The sequence below is a fragment of the Sceloporus occidentalis genome, unplaced genomic scaffold, assembly GCF_023333645.1.
Source record: "Sceloporus occidentalis isolate IW3139 unplaced genomic scaffold, rSceOcc1.0.p SCAF_58, whole genome shotgun sequence".
Lineage (NCBI taxonomy): Eukaryota > Metazoa > Chordata > Lepidosauria > Squamata > Phrynosomatidae > Sceloporus > Sceloporus occidentalis.
This window is the reverse complement of record NW_028317038.1, coordinates 2,275,020-2,301,421: the sequence shown is the minus strand read 5'-3', so window position 1 is coordinate 2,301,421 and position 26,402 is coordinate 2,275,020.

The window sequence follows — 26,402 nt, the reverse complement described above, 5'->3', positions numbered from 1 at the left end:
GGTAGCATGGCATAGGGAGGCTGTACTCAGACTCTTATCATCCCCGGGTTCCAGCATGTACTGGCTGCCTTGGCTTGATAGGAGTGTGATTGCTGTTAGCAGTTATATATATATATATACCTCCAGAAATGCCTTTTAACCCCCTATATGCCACTCTGCCCCATGATATGCCACTCTGGCATATAGGGGATTAAAAGGCACATCATGGGGCAGAGTGGGAAATAGGGGGTATAAGGCATTTCTGGGGGCAGAGGTGCATAACTGGAGGGGCAGGTTGGCAAATAAAAGGAAATAAAAAAATATATATTTTTCTCAATCATAGCTTTTATTAAATATGAAAATATTGTTTACATGAATTAATATTTACTAGTAAAACGTTTTTCCTATAGGGTAGTCTTATATTCAGGCTTTTTGTTTTTTTCCTAAATTAATATTTAGATTTTAGGGGGTCGTCTTATAATCGAGCAAATACAGTAGTTTTACCTTAATGCATAACTTTGCATTTCTCTATATTGAACCTTATCTGCCACTTGCACGCCCAGTCCCCAACTCTGTCTAAATCTTCCTGCAAAGAAGAAACATCAAGATTAGTCTGAATTTCCCGGCCTAATTTTGTGTCATCAGCAAAAACGGTGACATGGCTCTCAATGCAGCTTGGGAGATGATTTATAAATAAATTAAAAAGAAGAGGACCGAGGACAGACCCCTGAGGCACCCCGCTTAATACCTGCGTACAGGCTGAGAAACATCCATTCACAACAACCCTCTGCATTCTATCTTTTAGCCAATTTCTGACCCACATACAGACATTTGCCCCTAAGCCTATTTCTGTTAATTTATACAGTAGCCTTTTATGCGGAACCGTATCAAATGCCTTAGCAAAGTCCATATAAATCACATCTACAGCCACCCCCAGGTCTATATGTTTTTCTTTATATTTACAAAATGCTAACTTCTGAGGAGTACCACAGTGGATTCATTAATTTTTTTCTCTTACTTACCAGCCTAATACAATCTTTGAAATAATCCCAATACTCCTGGCCTCCGTTTAAATGACACCAGTATGATAGTGACTCCTTTACAGATATTCTCATTTTAGAATAGGTGACTTTTCAAAAATCTAAAAGTTTTTGTAACAGGTTCACCAAGAGAGCTGTAGTCACTCCCAGAGATCACCCAGATGTATCCTCCTGTTGTCCCCGAAATCACTTCCAGCACCAATCAACATACACACTTTGGAACCCTTTGTACCCAATAAGTAGACACAACTACCTTCAATTGAGTACAGCAAGACTGAACATTTTATTGAACAGAATATAGCATATTTATCTACAGAAACATCAAGACAACAACAGAACAAAAAGGCTCAATCACATCAGTACATAATTGAATTACATCACACAAGATTAACAAGACTTAACTAGAACAATTTAAAAACTAACTTAAGGTGCAGGGAAACAATGACTATGGAAGGGGCCTCCCATGGTGTGAGCAGATAGTCTTTGTACATTTCAACCTGTATCTTTACAAGTGACCCCCACATCTTCCCCACAGGAGGAACCATGGCCCAAATGCCCAGACTGAATGTGGGCAAGTGTCCACGAGACTGCAACTCTCTGTCTGGCCCAGCAATGAAGTTCTGTCACATATCTCCCCTTTAAAAAGAAGACTGAACTGGGTCCAGACCCAACCGGGTCTGCAACCAGTTCAGTCAGAGAGCACAGCTCTGTCACTCCTAGAGTTGAGGAGTGACAGAGCTGTGCTTGCAAGAGGCACCTGTCCCACTAACCAGTACTGGGGTTTACTTGAAGACTGGGGAGTTCGGGTCTGCAACCAGTTCAGTCAGAGAGCACAGCTCTGTCACTCCTAGAGTTGAGGAGCGACAGAGCTGTGCTTGCAAGAGGCACCTGTCCCACTAACCAGTACTGGGGTTCACTTGAAGACTGGGGAGTTCGGGTCCCAGGCGAGGACAACAGTCCCAGTCACTGGGGCAGGGAGACAGGGTCCTTAATCTGTGGGAAGCAGGCTTGCTTTCAGTCCTCTCCAAGAACCCCAGTGACAGACAGTTCCATCATACACTTATCTCCAGACGGTTTGACTCCAAAATCAGTCTGTAGATCTGGACCACCACTGCCAGCCACAAGATGGTACTCCCAAAACATTTGTTTAACATTTGTTTAACAAAAGCAGTACTCACCCAGCCGCACTCTGCTTCTCCCAAATAATGTAACTGTCACTGGGAAGAAGGGCAAAATGTGCCTTCTCCCTGGAGTCCTCTCAGCCACTGGGAGAAGACAGAGAGGCTGGGGTCCTTTCCATATGGGGTTCTGAGCTGACTGCCCTGTACCTCTGGGGACTGCAGGTGGTCACCATAGTCCACTCTGCCTGCATGGTGGTCCCCATAGTCCACTCTGCCTGCATGTCCCCTGATGATATGTTTGTATGATCCACTGCAAGGGGAGGAAAGCCACATGCATCACCTCCTGTATACTCCATCTGCTGGGGAGAGATGCTGACCTGCCTCTCTCCTGTTCACAACCCTTCTGGTGGGGTTACAGGATGCATAGAAATCACCGCCTCTAGGCAACAATGCAAGGATAAAGCCAATGCCCCAAGAGCTTCACTTCCGCTGCATTGGTAAAATCCAGGGGCACCACAAACTCTGGGGCTGCCTGACTAGACCATCCTTGGTAGCTGTGGTCAGGCTTGGGAACAAAGGGAAGGGGTGGGCAGAGCTTGGCGGCGCTCTGCCTCAATGCCAGCGCTTTAGCTGGGGCATCCATGCTAGGGGTTTGGGAATCCTGGGTGTGGAGACCAATGTCCCATCCAGCCCTCCCGGGTCAACAATCTCACACAATAAATCCAGGGACAAAGGTATGATGGCTGGGGTAGCCAGACTGGCTGGTGAGGGGCTGATTGGCTCCGGTTTGAGGGACACAAGAAGGGGTAAGCAGAGGCCAGTGGCGCTCTGCCTGATGCCAGTGGTTCAGCTAGGGGATCTGGCCGGGACATGGGGGGTCTCTGTCAGTTTCTGGGCCGCATTGCGGTGAATAAGGCAACGTAATTTCCCTCAGGCAAATTTACATGCAGTTAAAACCCCATCTATCGACCCAAACATCATCATACGAACAGGTGATAACGTAACAGGTGTAATGTCATATGAAATGTATCATCAGGATATAATAGGACCATTATTGGATGCATCAGTTTATGAAAAAGGGGCAAATGAACCTTCCACTAAAGCAGACCTGGGCAAAGCACGGCCCGCGGGCCACATCCGGCCCGCTGAATAGCTCGGACCGGCCCGCAAAGAGTGTCCTGGTGACTCACCAATGAGTCCGGTGTCCCCCCCCGCCCCGGTCACTTACCTTAAACTCCTGTGTTGGAAGCGTTTGTCTCGGGTGCCGGCGCTTTACGCTGGGCGCCGGCATATGACGTCAGACGCCGGCGATCAGCAGTGAAGCGCCGGCACCCGAGACAAACGCCTCACGCTTCCAACACAGGAGTTTAAGGTAAGTGACCGGGGCGGGGGGGGAGATCCTGAGAAGGGGGGGTTAGGGAGTTAGAGGGGAGATACTGAGAAGGGGGGGTTAGGGAGTTAGAGGGGAGATACTGAGAAGGGGGGTTAGGGAGGGAGGTCTTACTGTGTGTGTGTGTCTTACTGTGTTTGTGTGTCTTACTGTGTGTGTGTGTATCTTACTGTGTCTGTGTGTGTCTCACTGTGTCTGTGTGTGTCTTACTGTGTCTGTGTGTGTCTTACTGTGTCTGTGTGTGTCTCACTGTGTCTGTGTGTGTCTCACTGTGTCTGTGTGTGTCTCACTGTGTCTGTGTGTGTCTTACTGTGTCTGTGTGTGTCTTACTGTGTCTGTGTGTGTCTCACTGTGTCTGTGTGTGTCTTACTGTGTCTGTGTGTGTCTCACTGTGTCTGTGTGTGTCTTACTGTGTCTGTGTGTGTCTCACTGTGTCTGTGTGTATCTTACTGTGTCTGTGTGTGTCTCACTGTGTCTGTGTGTGTCTCACTGTGTCTGTGTGTGTCTTACTGTGTCTGTGTGTGTCTCACTGTGTCTGTGTGTGTCTCACTGTGTCTGTGTGTGTCTTACTGTGTCTGTGTGTGTCTTACTGCGTGTGTCTTACTGTGTTCATAGCTTATTCAGTTATTGTAATAAATATTTTAGCCCATTTTTTAGCTCAAAATATTTTTTCCTTTTTTTTCTCCTCTAAAATCTAGGTGCGTCTTATCAGCAGGTGCGTCTTATAGAGCGAAAAATACGGTATGCACTCCGAAGCCTTGTTCATTTTGTTCACTTCTGTGCTGTGCTAATAGTTATTCAGGCCTTACTTATTCAAGCACCTCTACCAATGACGTAGGCTTGAATAACTTTATTAAACAGCACATAAGTTAACAAAATGGACAAGGCTTCGGAGTTTGTAGTTTGTAGAGGTCTGGCCCTCTAAAACCATTCCAATTTCTCATGTGGCCCCATGGGAAAATTAATTGCCCACCCCTGCACTAAAGTGACAACATATATTTGTATGTGGTACATGGGCTAGGGTGATTGATGAAGCAACACATGAGTTTTTGTTGACTTTATATCAGAAATGTCCAATTATATATAATTGCCCAAAGTGTATAAAGGTGCAAAAGTCCACAGGGGAGACCTGTTGTCTCTACAGAGGGGAGTCTTCTGGAACCTGTAGCTAAGTGGTTAGATTTTCATTTCAAAGATACAGTTCAGTCATTGCCCACATGTCTAAAAGCTCCACAACATTTTTTTAGGATAAGACAAGCTACGATCAGATTTTATCGATCATTCCACACAGGAATATGATGAAAAGCGATGAAAACTGTATCACTAAATTCATAAGTATACAAAGGGCCACTTATTGAGTTCATTATAGAATTATTTGAAAACACGTTAACGTGATTTTTTTTCAGATCCAATAATGATTTTTACATTCAATGCGCTGGAATATGCATCCTATCTGCAGCTATAGCACCCAAATATGCCAATGTGTAAAAATAAAATATAAGGTGTCTTATTGCAAAGACCCGTGTGTGTCTGCATTCTTGAATAGGTATATATACACCTATAATAATATCATACTAATTTTAAACTTTCAGTCTAACTGACCCCTGGCACTCAAATGGTTAAGTGAGACTTATTCACTGTAAATTCCACCAGTGAGTGCAACAATATGAAATACTTTAGACCAAGAGTTAAAAGTTACAACGAACCCTGCAAAACCATTGAGCAAATTTCCCTCTCTACATTTACTTTCCTAACGTCAACGGTTTGCCGGTCCTAAATCCCTAGTCCGCCTTTTAAAGCTTTCTTAACCAATCCATGTCTTTATCACCCCGTTTGATACCACGTTTCGGGACTTTCCTGAGCCCAGCCGACTGAACACAGTGCATGCTGACAGAGAATGTCCCGGTATCGTGTAGGCGGAACACTCCCAGCTAAGAAAGGGAGGGAGCTCAAACATCCCCTTTATTTATAGCCAGAAAGAAGGCAGCATGACTGTGGAGACCCTACCTGTTTGCCCAAGGGAATACACGGCGACATGGAAATTAATATAGATATGCGACATGGAGAGGAAGAGATGTATAGTTACAAATCAACGGAGCGATCCATGCAGGACAGGAGCATTAGGAGACTTCAGTGGGCCGTTAGCTGCTGTCTGCTGGGACTGTGCATTTTAACTGCGCTCTCTGTTTATCAAATGGTTGGGGGTTATCTATCGCATAAAGAAGAGAAGGTAATTAAAAGTCATATTATGTTTTGTCTCAGACACAGTTTCTGATTTTAAAAGGGTGACATTTACAAGAGTATTGTATAAATACACGCTTGATAAGGAGGACGACCTGTGGTGATAACTTTTAAGCAATAGGAAATGTACATCTCACTTGTGACTAGAGGGATAAACGGGCTTTTAATGTACCGTATCTTTGGAAAGTTTATCATATATAGAGGGAACAGCACAAGCTGCAACTCTCCACTAGGGTGCAGTGGAGTCAATAGAAACTTCTGCATCCTTTAGAGAAATGGTCCTACAACAGTCTGCGTCTTTAAGAAACACTGCAGTGTCCCAATTCAGCATCCTAAACCACAAATCAAAATTTAAGCACTTTAATATGCATTCAGTAAACCTGCAACAAAAAACATGTATTAGGAGAAGCTGCAACTCTAAAGCTGAAGCTTATCACCTCTTCAGTGATTGGCTGCTTGTAGCCAGCGCTGGAGGCTGTGGTTAGAGGTGAATGTATATGGGGATTCTGTAGGAGGGACACCAAGAAAACAGACAACTCAGAGATCATATGCATTCAAGTGTGTGGAGTGTCCCATTAATATAATTGCAGGTTTGGGTGAGCATTGCATTTGTACACATATATATTTTTGGATTCTACGCAAATAAGCTAAAATTATTACCGGTAATATGTTCACTAATCAATATTCTCTCAAATTTTCCTTTTTATGCACTTTACAGCTACAAGATGTAAGAAACATATTTTTAGGTACTATTATGCAACTGTGCAATTACACATTTTGGATTGTATTATTATTAAAGGTGCAGTGCCACAAGACATTATTTGAGCTTTCTAGCATGTTTAAAAGATACACCTTATTAGATGTGCAGGTTCCAAAAATTTGGGCTCTAGGAGCCAGCCGCAAAATACTTACACACACACACTTACACACTAACATACTTACTTACAGTTAGATACAGATACACACACAGGTGACACTTTTTTTGTGTCACCTCCTCAACAGCTCTTCCGCTCCTATAATGCCCTCACAAGCTGGTTGCTTCTGACCACTGGGAAATTACATCATATCCTCACAGTCAGACTAAATCAGCTTGCAGGGACTGGGTGAGCATGGCTTGCCGGTATGCAGTTCTGGTGTGGCTCTAATCTGCAATTAGTCAAATGGGAATATGGCTGGATTTACCAATTGAATACTTTATTTCCCAGTGGATTAATTGAAAGATTCAATTATACTTCCTATTTAAAACCTTGATTTTACTTAGTTTTTAATTATAGGGTTAATCTGATATGGAAAACAGTTTTCATCATTGAAATATTGGAGATCATAATTTGATTCTTTTTTCTTACATGGAAATTAGTACACAGTAAAGAATAAAATTCCTTCCCTAGAATAGCATAACCTTTGTAATTTATCTGATTTACTTCATTTATTATTGATTACCAAAATTCATATATATTTTTTTGGGGGAATAAGTTCCCTCTGAATTCAATTACAATATTTGTTCCATTGTGATATGTTTCAGTTGGAAGATTCCTAATGTAGGGTTGTGACTTCTGGGTGTGAAACAAATAACATTTAAGTATATGATTAACTCCTTAACAACCTATGATGGGTCAGAGACGTCGCGCAAAATTAGTCAGTTAACGACCAATGATTTGCCTGGCACGTCAGGGCATTTAACAATCTTAGAAAGTGATCTACGATCACTTTCTTCGCTTAAATGGTGTTGCTGTAATGCCTTGTTGTCAACCAACACCAAGATCGGCATCAGGGACCATTTCTGGCCCCTCCCAGGGGTGTCAACATCCGCCATACACAGGACACCCGTCCTAAAAGACGAGAGAGTTTAGGAGGCGCTGTGAGCGCTCCAGAGAGAGGGAGGTCACAACCGCCACTGAAATAATTATGCAGTGACGTCACCATCAGAGGAACCATCCAGTTCCAGCAAAAGAAAAAGTCCAAAAATAATAATAAAAAAATAAAGTGTATTATTATGAGCTAAATAAAGTGTATTTATTAAGTGCTAAAATGAACCCTGTATCTTCTCCAAAATCCTGACACGGAAAGAGTTAAAATAAAAACCAAGGGGTTTAATGGGGTAAATTAGAGTGGTCGGGTTTAAACATAGGGCATAGGCACAGACTGAATGGGTGTCAGGAGGTAGGGGAACTGAGCACAGCGCAGTGAGATACCAAACACAGGAGATTCCGTAGTGGTTCACAAAGTTATTTATTCCACAAAAGTCAGGCGTATACTGGAAGCAATACAAATAATACAAGCCGTGGTCAGGGGTTTTAGAAATACACAAGAGTCCATATAAACATAGCCAAGTTCAAGGGTAGTAGATAATCATGTAGTCCAATAAACAAGCCGAGGTGAAAATAGCCAGGAAATCCACAAACAATATAGGTGCAAGGAATAGCAAAATTCAGGCAATCAGGATACAGTGACGGGGCACCGCTTAGTTAACAAGCCAGCACTGACTGAACAGTGCTGGGGGTTTTATAGCCCTGCCAGGTCTTGACTGCTCCCCCTCATTATCCACCCTTAGAGTGGATCTGTCTGTTATTCCTATTCCCCGCCTTCTGCCTACCTCTTGCCTTGAAGCTATGTCACCGGGTAGTTGGACACGCCCCCCGCCATCAGCATTGTGGTCGCGTCCATCTTCCGCGGGGTGCGGTTTACTAGAGGCCGGGGATGCGGCCCACTCTGCAACCTTGTGGTCCCCGTACAGAGGTTCAGGTGTCTGTAGGCGGATGCAGCTCGCGGTGGGACCCTACACGGCCGCCGAGGTAGGTCAGGTGCCCGACAATGGGGAAAAAAGCGCACTTCCCAAATGTGACCTTTTTAGCCCCCAAACAACAAGACAAACCCATGCATGGGTGCTATCACTGTAATCAAATGATGTTGCTGAACACATAGTGGGGTGTTTGACCGTGACATATACCAGGAGCTGTAAATTCACACTGGAAGGTCATGTGATGCCGGTGCTCTATCATAGAAGCCCCAGCGGAAGTGCTGGAAGCGCCTTAATTCACTTTGATCTATTGCAATTTATTATTATTATTTATTGGTTTATATAGCGCCATGAAATTCCGTAGCGCTGTACAATGGGTAGACAGGACGTAACAAGTAGTATGTAACATAACAATTTGATTTACAGAAACAACAGGCGAGGAGGGCCCTGCTCAAAGAAGCTTACAATCTAGAGTAGGGCTGTATCGATAATAATCGATAATGAAAATCGTTGGCAATGAATTTCATTATCGATTAGTTGAATCAATATTTATTGATTATAAAATGAGGGTTTTTTCAGAGCAAACGCTCTGAAAAATACCCCTCATTATATAATCCGTTTCAGTGACTTACATCAGCAGTTCCAACTTACCAGTCCCTCCCTGTAATCACTGTGACATCTTCTCCCAGAACCACATGGCTGTGACACTCATCTAACTGTAAGTATAATATTAATATTTGGGCTACTGAAAGTTAGGGGAGGTGGGGGTTAATTTAGGGGCAGTTATGGTTAATGGGGTGTTTAGGGTTAATTTAGGGGCAGTTATGGTTAATGGGGTGTTTAGGGTTAATTTAGGGGCAGCGGTGGTTAATGGAGTGTTTAGGGTTAATTTAGGGACAGCAGTGGTTAATGGGATGTTTAGGGTTAATTTGGGGCAGTTGTGGTTAATGGGGTGTTTAGGGTTAATTTAATGATGAGGACTGAGGGTTAATTTAATAAAGTTAACTTAAGGTGCAGTTAGAGGTAAAAGGGGGGCAAACTAAGGGGAATCTAAATCCTGGGGGCAGTGAAGATTAACCCAGTACATATTTATAAAAGTATGGTGTCAGTGTGATGCGAACGAGTCTGTGACTCTATGAGGGGACTATGAGATATCTGGGGGGTATAAGGCATATCTGGGGAGGACAGAGAGACATATCTGGGGGTATAAGGCATATAGGGTATATAAGGCATATGTGGGGAGGGCAGTGTGGCATTTCTGGGGAGGATGGAGTGGTGTATCAGGGTGTATAAGGCATATCTGGGGCCACAGTGGCATATCTGGGGGTAGAATGGAGTGGCATTTGTGGGGAGGGCAGCGTGGCATGTCTGGGGAGGATGGAGTGGTGTATCAGCAGGTATAAGGCCTATCAGGGGCCACAGTGGCATATCTGGGAGTAGAGTGGAGTGACATGTCTGGGAGGCAGCGTGGCAAGCTCAAATGTGCATAAATGGGGGGTGCTGGTTGGGAAATAAAGACAAGAAATGCATTTTATCAAAGTTTTTTTATTCTGCTGTTTGTATTTAACATCATTTGTTTATTAAATTATTTTAAATAAATGAAAAATATACATTAATTTTTTTATCCGATTAATCGAAAAAATAATCAATGAAAATAATCGTTAGTTGCAGCCCTAATCTAGAGGATCACTTCACCTATCAGCGGTCATAATGTTATGGCTGATATATGGTATATAATATTATATGTGCTTTCAAAAGAAAGCCTTACTTGTTCTGAGGTAAAAAAAAAACAAAACAATGTGTAATTTGAGTGGTTAAACTAAATGGGAGGGGGTGAATTATGGCTGAATACAGTGCCTTGCAAAACACCCCTTGCCATTTTTCCCACTTTGTTGCATTGCAACCTGGAATTAAAATGGATTTGTTGGGGGTTTGTATCATTTGATTTACACAACATGGCTACCACTTTGAAGATGCAAAATATTTTTTATTGTGAAACAAACAAGAAATAAGACAAAAAAAACTGAAAATGTAAGTGTACATAGCTATCCATAAATTGGAACTCTAATATTATATTTAGTTGGCAAGCAAGAGAAAGAAATGTCTAATATTTTTCATTTTCAATGTTAAAAGCAAAGTCATGGAAAACACATACTTTTAATATATTATCTTCTTGTTAAGGGTGCCTGGTAAGGTAAGAATTAAAAAAACACCCTGCCTGAATTCAGTTCTTTGCTTATCGTTTTTTTGCAGATTTCAAGTGCAAAAATTAGTGAGTTGAAATATACAACTTCAGGTAAGCAATGCAATAATTAACAATCTTTTAATAATTTAGACCGTGCAAACAAATGTGTCCTCCATGTCAATTTTTTATTTTCATTGTAGGCGGGAAAACTTTTTATCTGGCGGAAGAACCTAAAGCTCATTTGACAGGTATGACACGTCTGCATGGAAATAGTTAAAATACCAGCACTTGCAATATCCTGGGGTGTCTAGTTTTCAAAAATATATGGTTTGATGAGGGTAAGTTGAACTGCCTGGCTTCCCAAAGTGTCCCAAACATAGCACATGGAGCAGAATGACCATATGGCAGTATGCTATTTGTACTAATTCCCCTATAAAAAAAAAGCAACAACCCATTAAAACATTGGGCATTTCCAAACCCATGCATGGGTTTGTTGGGCTGTTTGCAGGATAATAGGCCACATTTGGGAGGTGTGCAATTCGTCAGTACATTTTACTAATCACATTGTGTTTAGTGAGCTGGGCTCAATTGACTTGCATGGTTGAATGTAGTACCTGTGTAGCTAGATAATTCTGTCAGTCTGTCACCCACTGATGGCGCTTGTAGTTGCTCTTTGGAGCAATCACAAGGCGATCTGGGTAGGAGGGGTTGGGTTGCTGAAGGGCTCAATATCGAGGCATTACAGCAACACCAATTGCACTTAGGTGAGTGATTGCGGATTGCTTCCTAAGCTGTGTTGGTCACGGCAATTGCAGGTATTTGAAAGCAGCTTGTACATGTATGGGCTTTGTCGTAAAGGGGTTAACTGTAATTTGAATTTATTTTGGTAAACTGACGAAATAACAAAAAACTTGTGCCAGTGTCCAAATATTTCTGGACCTACCTTGTACACCCTATGTTAAAGGCGCCATCTGGCCAAAGAGAAATTTAAAAAATAGTTTCCATGCAGCCAGTGTATGTACAAAAGTAATGTTGGAAATATTCATCTTGGTCTAGGTATTCTGTCAGAGATTGAGTGTTGACTTAAATGCTGTCATCATTAAACTAAACAAATCATGTCAACTACATACATCTCATCATTAAAATCATGTCAAAAACACTGGCATAACAAGTCTAAGTGTAAATGTTTGCTCAAAACTTACATTGCATCGGAAATGCCTCTTATATAATAATTATGCAAATATGTCAAATTGTAAATTGTTACAGGTACCAAACAAGATTCAAATTCCAAGGTGGACACTCTGAAGTGGGAAGACAGTCGTGGACTGGCATTCACCAAACATGGAATGACATATAATAACCGATCGCTGCACATTCCAAAAACAGGATATTATTTTCTATATTCTCAAGTGTCCTTTCGTGCAGACGGTCTTCGAAAATTAGAATATGTGAAACAGACAATCTTAAAGATCAGTGCCAATTACCCTGTTCCAGAGTCACTTCTTACTGGAACAAGGTCACTTAAAGACAGTGATGAATACCAAACAATCTATCTAGGAGGACTGTTCTATCTGAGAGCAAGAGATATGCTGAAGGTAAATGTAAGTCACATCCAACTGGTTGATGTTAGAGTAGATGACAGGACTTTCTTTGGTGCATATCTTGTGTGATAAGAAAACCATTTGTTTCAACTACAGTTACACTACATACATTTTTTTTTCTTATTTTTCTTTCTGTGCCAGCCTTTTAAGAAATGCACTGATCCGCTAAAGCCTCACACACCTCTGACAGTAAAAGCATGGTGTGCAGTCCTTGTAAACATCTCTTGTTTCCACTGTACTCTTTGGTATGTGAGTGACTGAATTTGTTTGACACAAGTTATCAAACTTTGGCTGCATAAACTGGACATCATAGTGTATTTTTTGTAAGTATTATAATGATACCTTTCTGTGTTTGGAAATATGTTTTTCTTTTTAGAGCTGTTCTGGAAGTGTGATTAAAGGTGTCATTCTACTTAGATAAAAATGAACTTACTGTTTACTCACACACTTTTAGGAAGCTTTGAGTTTGTTTGGGAACAACTTATGAGTCGGTACAGAGCCACTGTTGTCACGATTTTTGGTAAAAATATGAACAAGGCAGCATTTTATATGATTAAAACATTATTTCTGTGAAGGTTTTGATCATTCAAAATGATGAAGAATAATGTATGTACTATAATGCTGCATTTAGCTATAACAATGTTTTTATAAGGGCTGGATTACTCAAATAGTTTTCCCTCTGTAATAGCACGTATGAGCTAATATTTCAGATCCTCCTGAGCCAAGACTTGGCACAGGACAAGCTGAGCTAGTCTTGCACTTTATTGTGAATAAGTGGACAACACCTTTTTACATTTTAAGGTTACTACATGTATATGTATTAAAAGTATAGGGTCTATTCTCTAAATGTTGAGTGCAGTCAAATCCAGTATGGTCAAAATGTCCGACTCACATATATACCAATTGCAATTTACCAGTTGTGTCAAGTTAAGAAAAGGAAAAAAACAGAAATTCTGGTATTTACTATTAAATCCCAACCATTCCTCCAATGACCACATCATTTTTGCTAGGTCGTTGTTGAACCACAATTTGCCCTTTTCTCATTTTAGTTTTATAGCACGTTATTTAGTTTTAATAAAAATGCAAATTAGAAGAACACCAAATAGTGTGGATGAAGAAACTTACAACAAAACAATTTACTATTCTGATATGGATTATGCAGGTCTTGTGGTGCAAAGTGGGCCCTGTGAAACTGGCCCTTATGCTGTGAACATTTTATAGAGATGGATTACTTGTTCTTAGTTTACATTATATTAATATTCCTCTCAACATACAGTGCTGTGTACAGTAATGTAGATCATTATTGGGGGAGGGGGACTGTTTAGATCTCATTATGTTGCAACAGCCTGGAAGCTGCCGTTGTTGTCAGTCATTTGATATTTTGGGTGACTTTCCCTGTTCAGACACCACACTGAGCTGATTATTAATGGTAATGCTAAGTAGTCCCTTCCTCCATAGAGTTTCTTTAATTAGAGTGTCCCACCGAGTGATTATCAATGAGCTGTTTTACTGTTAAATACACACGGTATGATAAGGAGTGGATTAGGAAGATAACACAGAACATATACAAATAGCTTACATACAGATGCCTGAAAAGATTATATTTCACAAAATCTAAAGATGTTTTTTTTAAAAATACAGCACTATTTTTGAAAACATTTTTAATCTGATACTAGTAATGAAAATTGGTGGGAGTTCCCCTTTAGAGCAAAAGGGGCTCAGTTGTTTTTAAAATATACTTTATCATCTAAGAGTGGCTTTGGGCACATTATGCTAGTTGGGAAAAAAAAATATTTTTTATATATGTGTTATATATTCTAAAACGTTTAAGTTTAAATGTTAGATACAAAATTTTACTCAAATGTAACTAAATCTGTATTTAACGTTAAACACTTCAGCAGCTGCATACCCCCCAACAGTCATGATTTGGTGCACTGTCAAAGGGAGCTTCATTATTGTCCCCCTTTTGCAGGCTGTGAGGCCGGTTGAGGAAATCATCTGATCTCCCCTAACTAAGTTAGGGAGATGTAAAATCAATGAAGATCCGCTGCAACACAGACATCCAGTGTAGATCCAATGTGACCACCTCAAACATGGCCCCATACCTCTTTGTCTCTTGCTACCCCTTCAAACAAGAAAGCACTGTCCTGCAGTAGGGGATGTATAAACTTGATTAAGTAATTGATTTCCTTCTGTGTGTCCTGGACAACATGGTCAATATGGCAACCATAGACTGTGAGGTGTAATAGTAGCCATGCTGTTGATTAACATGAAGCACTGCATATTTTTTTTAACACATGATGCAGTAATTGGTCATTAATAGAATATTTGGTGCTCACAAAATATTGATATATGTGTGTTTATTTCCTCTCTGGACTAGTTAAAGAATGAGCAGAAGGTACAGGAAAATATATTCTTTCAATGATTGTGATTTTAAACAAATCTGTTTCTTTTAAGGGACACTCCAGTACCTCTTATGTAGTCCTACCAATAAAGATTGCATGGTAAGGTTTTTATTAATTTAATATACATTCTTGAAATGCTCCAGAATTGCAACACAATGCCTCATCCAAGGTCTAGTTTTTGTGACACTTTCAAAACAGCTCCCATTGAAATCAGTGGATGACGTTTCTGTGTATGCAGACAGAGGGTTTCCTTAGAGCACCTGGAAAGTTTGCGCATGGGTGGTGGTAAGTAGAGTGCATGTTTTGTGTTCAGCCAGCCTTCTCCTAGGCTCTGGGGTAAATGCGTTTACAAGGTATAGAAAACTAATCAATCAATAAAAATAATGGCTGGAGTGTCCCTTTAATCTTCTGTTTTTTGTTTTTTTTTAATTTAATGAATTTGTCTTACATTTGTAAGAATGGACTGCATCTTTTGTTTTTGTGTTGTTTCAATAGAGCTCTAACATTTTTTTTAATTACTTTTAAACCGTATACATAGAGTCTGCTTATAAAGGCAATGACAATCATGCATGATCTAGCCTAAAAAAAATACTGCATTCCATCTTTGATCTGGAATTATTCAATTATATTCTGTTGTTTGTACAAAAAGAAAAATATATATGTAAGTTTTGTTTCAGGTCTAACTGTGTTACAACAGTTATCTTCAATTAAAGTTTTATATTAAAACGTTTGAAAACCTGCAGTATGTATTGGATCTTTCATTTATTAACAAAGCGAACATGAATGTTGTGCTGAAAAAAACCAAATCTATTGTAAAATATGTTAACCCCTTAAGGACCAGGCTGTGTTTTACCTTTTGTACCCTTTGGGACCGAGGCCGTTATAACACTTTTGCGGTGCTCGTGTGTAGATGTACTTTTCTCCTCACTCATTTAGGGTACCCACACAAGTTATATTTTGTTTTGTTTTTTTTTCCGGAGAAGCAGGGCTTTCTTCAGATACCATTGTTTTGATAATTTTAATAATAATATATGATGAGAAAATGAAAAAAAAAACATTTTCTGACTTTTACCAGAAAAAAGCTCATAAAAAACTGCTAAACAGATTCTACTATTTGTCCTGAGTTTAGAAATACCCAATGTTTTTTTGCTTTTTTTTTATTTTTTTGCAAGTTATTGGGCATTAAGTACAAGTAGTGTTTTTCTATTTTAAAACCATTTTTTTTCCCCAAAGCTGGTCATTCTGCCCCATGTCCTATTCCGGGTATTTTTGAAGCCGGCCAATGCAATTTACCCCATAAAACCATATATACACCTCAAGGTATTTTAACCCTTTCCATGCACTAATTCTACTACCACCCTTTTTCAAACTTTGTGGTAGTAATTTATTTTGTGGTTTTTGTTATCACTAAAACACTGTTATACATTACTATCAAACAACACCCCAATATGTGTTCAGCAACACAATGCATGGATTTGTCGGGTTGTTTGGGAGGTAAAACGCCACATTTAGGAAGTGCCCATTTTTTAACTTGGAACTTTTACATTTGGTCCTATTTCCCCCATGTCCTAATAGGACCATCTTTGAAGCCGGCTAATTCAATTTACCCCATCAAACCATATATTTTTTAAAAGTAGACACCCCAAGGTATTTCAAATGGTAGTATTTCCATGCATGACATTCTACCACCAGCCTTTGCCACAGTTTGTGGTAGTAATTTTTTTTACTACTTCGGGTATAAATTTAGAGCTTCAGGTATACATCACTATCAAAGAACACCCCAATGTATGTTCAGCAACATCTCCCGAGTATAGTTATGCCACCCATGTATGGGTTTGTCTGGTTTTTGGGGTTAAAAGGCCACATTTGGGAAGTGTGCTTTTTTCCCCATTTTGGTCAGTCTGTTTTTATGCCCTATCTTTGAGCCTGGCCACTCCAATTTACCCCATCATTTTTTTTTTTAAATTAGACACCCCTTGGGTATTTGATTTTTAAAAAAAAATATTTTACTAATCACATAGTGATTAGAAAGCTGGGCTCCATTGACTTGCATGGTTGAATGCAGTACCTGTATTCAACCTGCAAGTGGAGCCAGAGTTCTCTAGAGGGTCTGGAGACCCTCTGGCAAACTTTTCCAACTTTGTTTTTTTTTTTACATGACGGCCACCATCTTGCGAATGGCAAAATCACTCGCAGTGGCGGTTGTGACCGCTCTCCGGGGTGGTAATACTCTATCACCACCAAGTTATATTTTTAAGATGACTCCAGCTTATGGACGCTTGGTAACACCGGTACCACACTGAACCGATTAAAAACGTATAAAACCAAATTTAAGTAAAACTATTAAGTAATGTGGTTTATTCCATCTTTCTCGGAAGGGAGAGTTTGGTTAGAGCACAGAGACGGAAACTCGATTAATAAATAGTTTATTCTGACGAATGTCACAGTGCTTTAGTGATGGGAAGTTCGGATCATTAAAGTGAATCGGATCATTTCGACTCGTTCACTGAAATGATCCGATTCATGATCCGAATCTTCGGATCACTCAGTGTGACTCACAGGAGTTACTGTTTTCCAGTAACTCCGTGCAGGCACACTAACGATTGGCCCCACCCCTTTCGTTAGGCAATGAACCCTCCTGCCTGCCTACTCGAGTGATGTCAATAAAGGCAGAGAGTCGTTCAAAGATTCGGATCTTACAGGATCTTCACTGTAAGATCCGGATCACTGTAAGATCCGGATCACTGTAAGATCCGGATCTTTGAACGACTCTCTGCCTTCATTGGGATTCGAATCATTCAGATAATATCACCATGCTTTTATAAATAAATACATTAATAATCACTGCCCCCAGGATTTACATTCCCCTTTACCTGCAACAACACCTTAAGCTAACTTTATTAAATTAATTAAATTAACCCTCACCATTAAATTAACCCTTAACACCCCATCAACCATGACTGCCCCTAAAATTAACCCTTAACACCCCATCAACCATGACTGGCCCTAAAATTAACCCTTAACAACCCATCAACCATGACTGCCCCTAAAATGAACCCTAAACACCCCATTAACCATAACTGCCCCTAAATTAACACTAAAGACCCCATCAACCATACCAATTTATGGTAATTAAGGTAATTTATCTGGAGAACATGCAATTAATTTAGGGGCAGTTATGGTTAATGGAGTATTTAGGGTTAATTTCAGGGGCCGTTATGGTTAATGGGGTCTTTAGGGTTACTTTCAGGGGCCGTTATGGTTGATGGGGTCTTTACGGTTAATTTCAGGGGCAGTTATGGTTGATGGGGTGTTTAGGGTTAATTGAGGGGCAGTTATGGTTGATGGGGGATTTAGGATTAATTTAGGGGCAGTTATGGTTTATGGGGTATAAGGGTTAATTTTATGCTGATGACTGAGGGTTAATTTAATTAATTTAATACAGTTAACTGAAGGTGCAGTTATAGGTAAAGGGGGGCAAACTCAGGGGAATCTAAATCCTGGGGGCAGTGAACATTATTAATGTATTTATTTATAAAAGTATGGTATCAGTAATATTCTCTGAATGATTCGAATCCCTGTAAAATCCGGATCCCTGTAAGATTCAAATCATTTGAATCTTCGGATCGTTTGAATCTTCGGATCATTCAAATTTTCGGATCATTCGAATCTTTGAACGACTCTCTGACTCTATGAGTCATCGTTCTTCTGTGAATTAATGAGCTGTAACCTGACCCCAGAGTCTGTGTCTGAGTGCTCTGCAGATGACTCACTCTAGGATCAGGTTACAGCTGCATGATTCACAGACTGAACTGGCACTGCTACAAATGAATTGTTCAGTCTACTGAACCAATTCATCCGGATCACTAAAAAGAATCGGATCAAATGAATGATTTGTTCATGATCCGGGCATCACTACAGTGCTTATGTACAAAAATATGAACAAAGGTGATAACAATTTAGACACACAGTATACAACACAGTTTGTAAAAATAAAGCAATAACAAAAGTTATGGTGCAAATACCCACATTCCCTTGTGGTTTTGGCAGCACCATGAGATTTCTAAGAGAAAAATCAAGCCTTCTGGCTTGTCTAGTGTCTGTAGATGAGTGTTTACTAATGCTTCTAATACCCCCTTAAGGGTTTTCCATCACCTTTACCCACCATAACTTTTGTTATTGGTATTTCTCGTGCCTCCCCAAGCCTCAAGTATTAAGCCAGTATCACAACCTCATGCTGACAAGTCCCATTAAGGATGAAACAGCTGTCCATGAGTGGTGATCTGGCTACTGCACCTCATACTCGAGTTTTGTCTAAAGGCTGTCTTGTACAGCGAGCAATTACTTTCAAGGGTTCCATGTATAAAGTGGATATAGAGGCAAAAGGTGTTCATTGTTGACCCTATTTGCATGTGCCTACCCAGAATCCATTGTGGTTATGGCAGCACCATTAGATTTCTGAGGGGAAAAAAAGCCTTCTGGCTTGTCTGGTGTCTGTAGATGAGTGTTTAATAATGCTTCAATGGGGGCGTGGCTTGCTGCTCAACGGAATGGCTGCCTAGGCTTTGAGCTCTGCAGTTTCTCTCCGTTATATTACGCTACCAGTGCGATTCTTCTTCGTTTTTTCTACCATGGGGACTGCCTGGCACCCCTAGAACACAACCGCTGAAAGAAAAGGGGCCACATACCTCGGTCAAGAAATATTTTCAGGGTCTGTCTGACCCGGAGTATGGCGATTCTGCCTCCAAGATGGCGCCTTCTCCCGCCAGCTCCCACGAGGACGGCGTGGATGATAATGCTTCTGAACTGTCTCCTGCAGAGGATCCAGCTATTCGTCAAGTGTTGAAGCTCCTGCCGACGAAAGACGAAATGATACCACTGATCGAAAAAGCTGCACAAGGTATGAGAGAGACCCTGTCTGCAATTCGTTCGGATATTCGGCAGTTGGGAGAACGAGTAGCGGCTACGGAAGAGGATAATGTGCGCATTATGGGCACGGTAGATCTCCTCTCGCAACACTTTTCCTCCCAAACCGAAACGATTAAACTCCTCTCACGGAGGCTGGAGGATCTAGATAACAGGGGCCGGAGGAATAATATCCGGGTTAGAGGCCTACCAGAATCAGTAGCGCCTGAAGACATTGCTCCCGCTTTGCAGCATTTATTTAATGATTTGCTTCAGTGGCCCCCGGATACCCCGGTAAAGCTTGATCGGGCTCACAGAGCTTTGCGTCCTAGAGGAGACTCCGGGGGTCCCCCGAGAGATGTTATATGTCGTCTGCACGACTATCCTCTTAAGGATCAGATCATGCGCAAGTGCCGTTCTCGCACGATCCTCAAATGGCAGGATTCTGACATATCTTTGTTTCCCGACTTGTCTCCTATCACATTGCAAAATCGGAGGATCCTGAAACCCCTGACTACGGTTCTACGGGAAGCTTCCATACCGTACCAATGGGGCTTTCCATTTGCCCTTATTGTTCGCCGGGACTCTGCTACTCACATCGTTCGTCAGATCTCAGACGTGCCGGCGTTCCTGGATGCCCTTGGTCTCCCTACAATCCATGTCCCGGATTGGGAATCTTCCTTCGAAATGCCACAGCCTCTGCGAGATCCCTCGCTGGAATGGTCTCCCAAGCCGAGGAGACACAAGCGTCAAAAGACACCGCGTCCGTGATTCTCGTCTGGATACCTTCTCGTCTTTCCCGTGGAGTTGCTGCAATTTCTACTCACCTTCTGGATTTGGGGTGCACTTTGTCGCCTTTTGTCTTCACTGAGTCCGCTCATCGTCGCCCTTGGGACATCTTTAGCACCTGTGGATTTATGACTCTCCACATCCTGGTGGTTGATGTACTAGACGGTATGTGTACTTTCCTCTGTGCCGTCGGCTGCCACCTCGATGCCCATTTTCTCTCTTTCTTTTTTGGTTTCTTGTTACTGTTTATTTTACCGCGCGCTATGTATTTTGTTTTTCCGACTCGTTTTTATTTAGTTGTCTGATTTATGCCATGCGGTATGATACCGAGACACTCCGGTGCTGCAGGAGATCTGCCTCCTTTGAATGTCTTTCCCCCATGTGCTGTCTTACATGCTCCTCACACACACGTTGCGCTATGTACACACGTTACACTATCTCACACATTTATGATATGCCACCTCCGGCTACCCAGTTCGGGGCTATGCGCCTCTCCTCGCGAGTCCCGGTTTTGTTAGCTTGCCTCCTCGGCTCCTTAGGGCCATATGTCTCTCATTGGGATCTGTGGTCCCTGGCACCAGGTGGGCTCTATTTAGGACATGCGCCTGCCCATACTTGCACTCATACTCACTGGTTTGTCCAGTTCTCATACTACACTACACACATTATACTTGGGATGTCCCCCCCTTCCCCATGTCTATACCCCCTTTAAGGGGGCATTACTGCTCGCACTGCTTTAATGCCACAGTGGCGCCTTCTGGTGCCTACCGGAGAGGCTGCAGGTACCATCATGCTCCTCATACACTGCGTTTTCTGTATTATGCTACTTTTGAGTGCTCTGTTGCCTCTTTCTGTTCTGCACCCACACATACCCCCACCAGAGCCTGCCCTCCTTGCCTTCTCTGGGCATGGGTTGGGTTACTGACCATGTTCTTGGTCCTTTGGCTCACAATTGGATGCTTAGGCATCGGGCTTAGTTTTTGCCCAGGTTGGATTTTGTTTCTTGGGTTTCGTTTGTCTATATTATGTTACCCGCTCCTTCCCCGGTGGAGAACCATATGCTACATGTTCTATATGATGACATTTTCCTGTTTTAGCCTTTCTGACATTGTGCTATGTCTCTAGACTCACTCAAGGTTACATCCCTAAATGTTAGGGGTCTTAATAAACCTCAACAGCGGTCCAAACTGCTTTATACTTTACAGTCTTCTCATACTCATATAGCGTTCCTCCAGGAAACACATTTCCTCTCCTCTAAACAATTCACGTTAACAAATAAATATTTCCACTCCGCTTATTTTGCAAGTTCGCCCTCCTCCAAGACTAAAGGGGTTGCGATTCTCTTCCATAAATCTGTTCTGTTTCAATGTACCGACATTTGGAGGGAACAGGAGGGCAGGGCCTTATTTCTCAAGGGTTATATTGGCTTACATAGGGTCACTTTGGCCACTGTTTATGCCCCCAACAGGGATCAGGTCCCGTTTTTGGTGAAAATACTCTCGAGGTTGGCAGACTATCAGGAGGGTCTCACCATTTTTGGGGGCGACCTCAACATGGTGCTGGACCCACGTCTTGATTGCTCTGTAGGCAGGTCGCACATCTCCTATTCGAAAATCAAGCGCGTTAAGCGTATGTTACTCGTGAATCAGCTGGCGGACTCCTGGAGATCCCAACACCCGACCACCCCGAGACTATACGTTTTATTCTTCTTTACATGACAGGTATACGCGTATAGACACTCTTTTTATCTCCCATAAACATCTCTCCTATCTGCGGTCCACCTCTATAGGCTCCCAGACTCTTAGCGACCATGCGTCCATTCACCTTGTTCTCCGATTACCCCACGCTCCTAAAAGGCAATGGTGCTGGCGTCTTAATGAGAATTTGCTGGATAACCCCGCTCACGTGGCTGACTTTTCCAATCATCTTAAACTTTATTTTTCTGAAAATGACTTGGAGGGTACTCCGATCCCGACACTTTGGGAGGCCCATAAGGCTGTCATTAGGGGTCATTTCATTCAGTTGGGGGCTAAGCTCAAAAGGGCGGACCAATTGTCTATTGTATCGGTGGCAAGACAAATTGCAGACCTTGAAATCCGGCATAAGTTCTCCTTGGACCCGGCTCTCCTGGCTCAACTGACCTCTCTTAGGAGCCGTCTCTCGGATCTTCTTGACTCTAGAGTAAAGAGGCAGTTTTTGGCCACCAGGAGTCTCTTCTATGAATTGGGCGATAAGCCTGGGAAGTTACTAGCTCGGGCACTGCGGGCGAAGAGGACCGCCACCTTTATTCCTAAGGTGCGGGACTCCGGGGGCGTCCTCCACCATGAAACTAGTGAGATTGCAAAATGCTTTCATGATTTTTACACTACTCTCTATAATTTGCCTCCCGATCGGGCCACGCATTCATCCCTGTCGGATCTTTCCGACGCCTACTTGGCGAAACATCTTCGTTGTAAACTCCCGCGGGACGCGCAGCTTGACTTGGACGCTCCTATAACGCTGGAGGAGTTGTCTGGCGCACTCAAGTCCATGCCAAGGGGGAAGTGCCCTGGCCCGGATGGGTTCACTCCCCTTTATTACCAGAAATTTTTGCCCATTCTCGGGCCACGTCTGCTTTCTCTCTTCGGTGCGATGGCCGGGGGTACTCCTTTGGATTTCCAGTCTAACACTGCCCACGTCACGGTTCTTCCCAAGCCGGGGAAGGATCCTGAGCTCTGTAGCAGTTACAGGCCAATCTCACTCATTAACACCGACTTGAAGCTCCTGGCGAAGGTCCTTGCTTTGAGGCTGCAACCGTTTATTCCTAAACTGATACACAAGGATCAGGTAGGGTTCGTGCCTGGGCGGGATGCTAGAGACAATGTCATTAAAGTTCTAAATCCAATTACTTTGGCTAGGCATCAGGACACTCCCCTATTGCTGATCTCTATGGACGCTGAAAAAGCGTTCGATAGAGTGTCTTGGCCGTTTTTGTTTAAACTCCTTGAGGCTGTGGGACTTGGTCCCGGCTTCATTCAACAGATTAGGGCTCTGTACACACGTTCTTCGGCACGGGTCCATGTTAATGGGACCCTGTCGGACACGATCATGCTCTCCAATGGCACGCGGCAGGGATGCCCTTTGTCCCCACTCCTGTTTATTCTTACGTTAGAACCACTGGCCAATGCCATACGTTTTAATTCCTTGATTAAGGGGGTCACAGTACGGGGGATGGAGCACAAACTGGCCATCTATGCCGATGATATGTTGTGTGTTGTCACTGATCCTGGCATTTCCATTACGCAGGTCACTTCCGAACTTGACGTTTTTTCTTCCATTTCTAATTATAAAATTCATTTGCAGAAATCAGAAATTCTTGGTATTAACGTCCCTCCCGCCCTTAGCTCCCTTCTCGCCCATGGCCATCCGTTCCGCTGGTCGGCCGACCGCATTAAGTATTTGGGGATTGATATCACGGCGGACCCCGCTGACCTGTTTACTTACAATTTTTTGCCTCTTTTGACCTCATGCTCCGCAGACTTGCGGAAATGGTCCTATAAACATATCTCGTGGTTCGGTAAGATGGGGGTCCTTAAAATGAACTTTCTACCGCGTTTATTGTATTTGATCCAATCTCTTCCCATTTTTGTTCCTAGGGCCTTTTTTTTATTTATTTTTTTTTTTTTTCGAAATCGAGTTTTATTGAGGGTTTTTCAAAATTTCAAAAGGAGGAGGAAAGAGGACGGGGTACAGAAGAAAAATAGGGGAGAGGGGGAGTAGGGGCAGGGGAGGGAACCATCCATAGCAGCCAGTGTACAGAACAAGACATTGCACATCATACAGTTATAGAGGCAAAATGATGAAAGTAAAAGGCATGCATCCAAGGAGCAAATGAGACGCAACAAAGAACTAGACGAGGCGGCTCGGGGGCTGGACCGCGAGGAAACAAGGCACAATGCGGAAGCGACGCGGAAGGAAGCCTAAAAGGCGCCCCGGGCCACATAAGCGAGCCAGTGGAACCACGTGGCCGTGTATCTCTCTCTCTGCTTCAATGAGACAGCAGTGAGATCCTCAATGATCCTAATCTCCTCCACGCGGGACACCCAATCCCGAAGCGACGGGGACCTAGTTTGCTTCCAGAATAAGGGAATGAGGCTCTTAGCAGCATCCAATAAATGGCGAACAACAGATGTCTTGTAGCTAGCGACCGAGTGTGCAGTGTGATGTAACAGCATGGGCATGGCCCGAAACGGCGGGGGGGAATCAGAGAGCTCGGAGAGCACCCGGTGAACGTCTGACCAAAAGCCCCTAACGCCGGGGCAATCCCACCAGATGTGGAGCAATGAACCCTCGTCCTCCCCACATCGCCAGCATCTATCAGGGGTATTGGGGAACATAAGGTGGAGCCGCTGGGGCGTCCGATACCAACGTGAAAGAAGTTTGTAGTTCGTCTCCTGGGTTTTAGAAGCCCTGGAGCTCTTGTGTGTAAAGAGAAAGATCCTCTCCCAGTCCGCATCCGTAAGGAGCACGTCACATTGGGATTCCCAGACCCGGCAGAAAGATGGCCTCGAGGCCTGTGCAGAATCCAGAAGGAGCGAGTAGAGCAAGGAGACAGCCCCCTCCGGCGGGCGATCCCCAACACACCAGGTTTCAAAGCGAGTCGGGTCCCTGTGCAGGAAGTGCCGATTAGGAAGGTGAGTAATATAGTGCGTCACTTGATGATGGGTAAAGCGCTCCAGCCACGTAGGGCTAGCGCCCGTGAGCAACACCTCCAAGGGCAAAACACGACCACCCCTCAGGAGCCCCTGAATACGAACAGGTAAGGGCAGCCCCAGGAACCCTCAGTCGCCCCAGGTTCGCCCCGGAGCAAAGTCCGGGTTGTCCCACAGGGGCAACAAAGGCGAAGGCGACGAAGAGAACGGGGCACCCCGGCCCACCGCCCTCCACACCGCCAAAGTCACAGAGATAAAGGGGTGTGCGCCTACTCCGCGGCCCGTCCCGGGGCCCCAGACCGCGTGCAACACCCTACCCCGCTCGGAGCCCAACTCTAGAGCCACCCAAGGTTTGGCGTGCGCAGGCGAGATGTTCCAATCTATGATCCGGAGGAGCTGGGTGGCCTGATAATATTTATGGAAGTCCGGCAGCGCGAGCCCTCCCCTGGATTTGGAGCGGACCAGCTGCGAAAACTTCTGCCTAGGGCTCCTGCCCCCCCCAAACGAAACCCGCGACTGCGCGACGGAGAGAAACAAAGAAACCTCGGGGTATCCGAATTGGCAAAGTCTGGAATAGATACAGGACCCGGGGCAGCAAGTTCATTTTCACTACGTTGACCCGTCCCATCCACGAGAGGAAGAGAGGCGACCACCGCTTAAGGTCCTCCGCCAGTCTGAGCAGTAAAGGGGCAAAGTTAGCACGAAAGAGATGGGCAGGGTCAGATGTCAGCCAGACCCCTAAATACTTCATCTGCCCCGGACACCAGCGAAAGGAAAAGCTAGAGGCAAGGTGCGGGACCTGAGGCGAGGGCACCGAAATGTTCAGTATTTCAGATTTAGAGAAATTAATTTTCAGATTCGAGAGCTCCCCATAAGAGCGAAATTCCTCCAAAATGTTGGGCAAGGAAACTACCGGGCGATCGACCACAAAGAGGAGGTCATCCACATAGCCGGCCACCTTGTGGTGCACGCCCCCATCACTAAAGCCTAATATATCGGGATTGGAGCGGATGGCTTCAAGGAAGGGCTCCAAGGTGAGAACGAACAACAGAGGGGATAAGGGACAACCCTGCCTCGTGCCATTCCCAATCGAGACCGGGGGTGATAGAACTCCATTGACCCGGACGCGGGCCGTGGGGGAGTCATAAAGGGCCGAAACCCACTTCAACATGGCAGCACCCAGCCCCTGGTGGTGCAGAGTGGCGTGCAGAAACGCCCAGTCCACCCTGTCGAACGCCTTTTCCGCATCAGTGGACAGGAGCAGAATGTGGCGAGCCTCCGCCCGCGCCCTGTGGACGATATTGAAAAGGCGAATAGT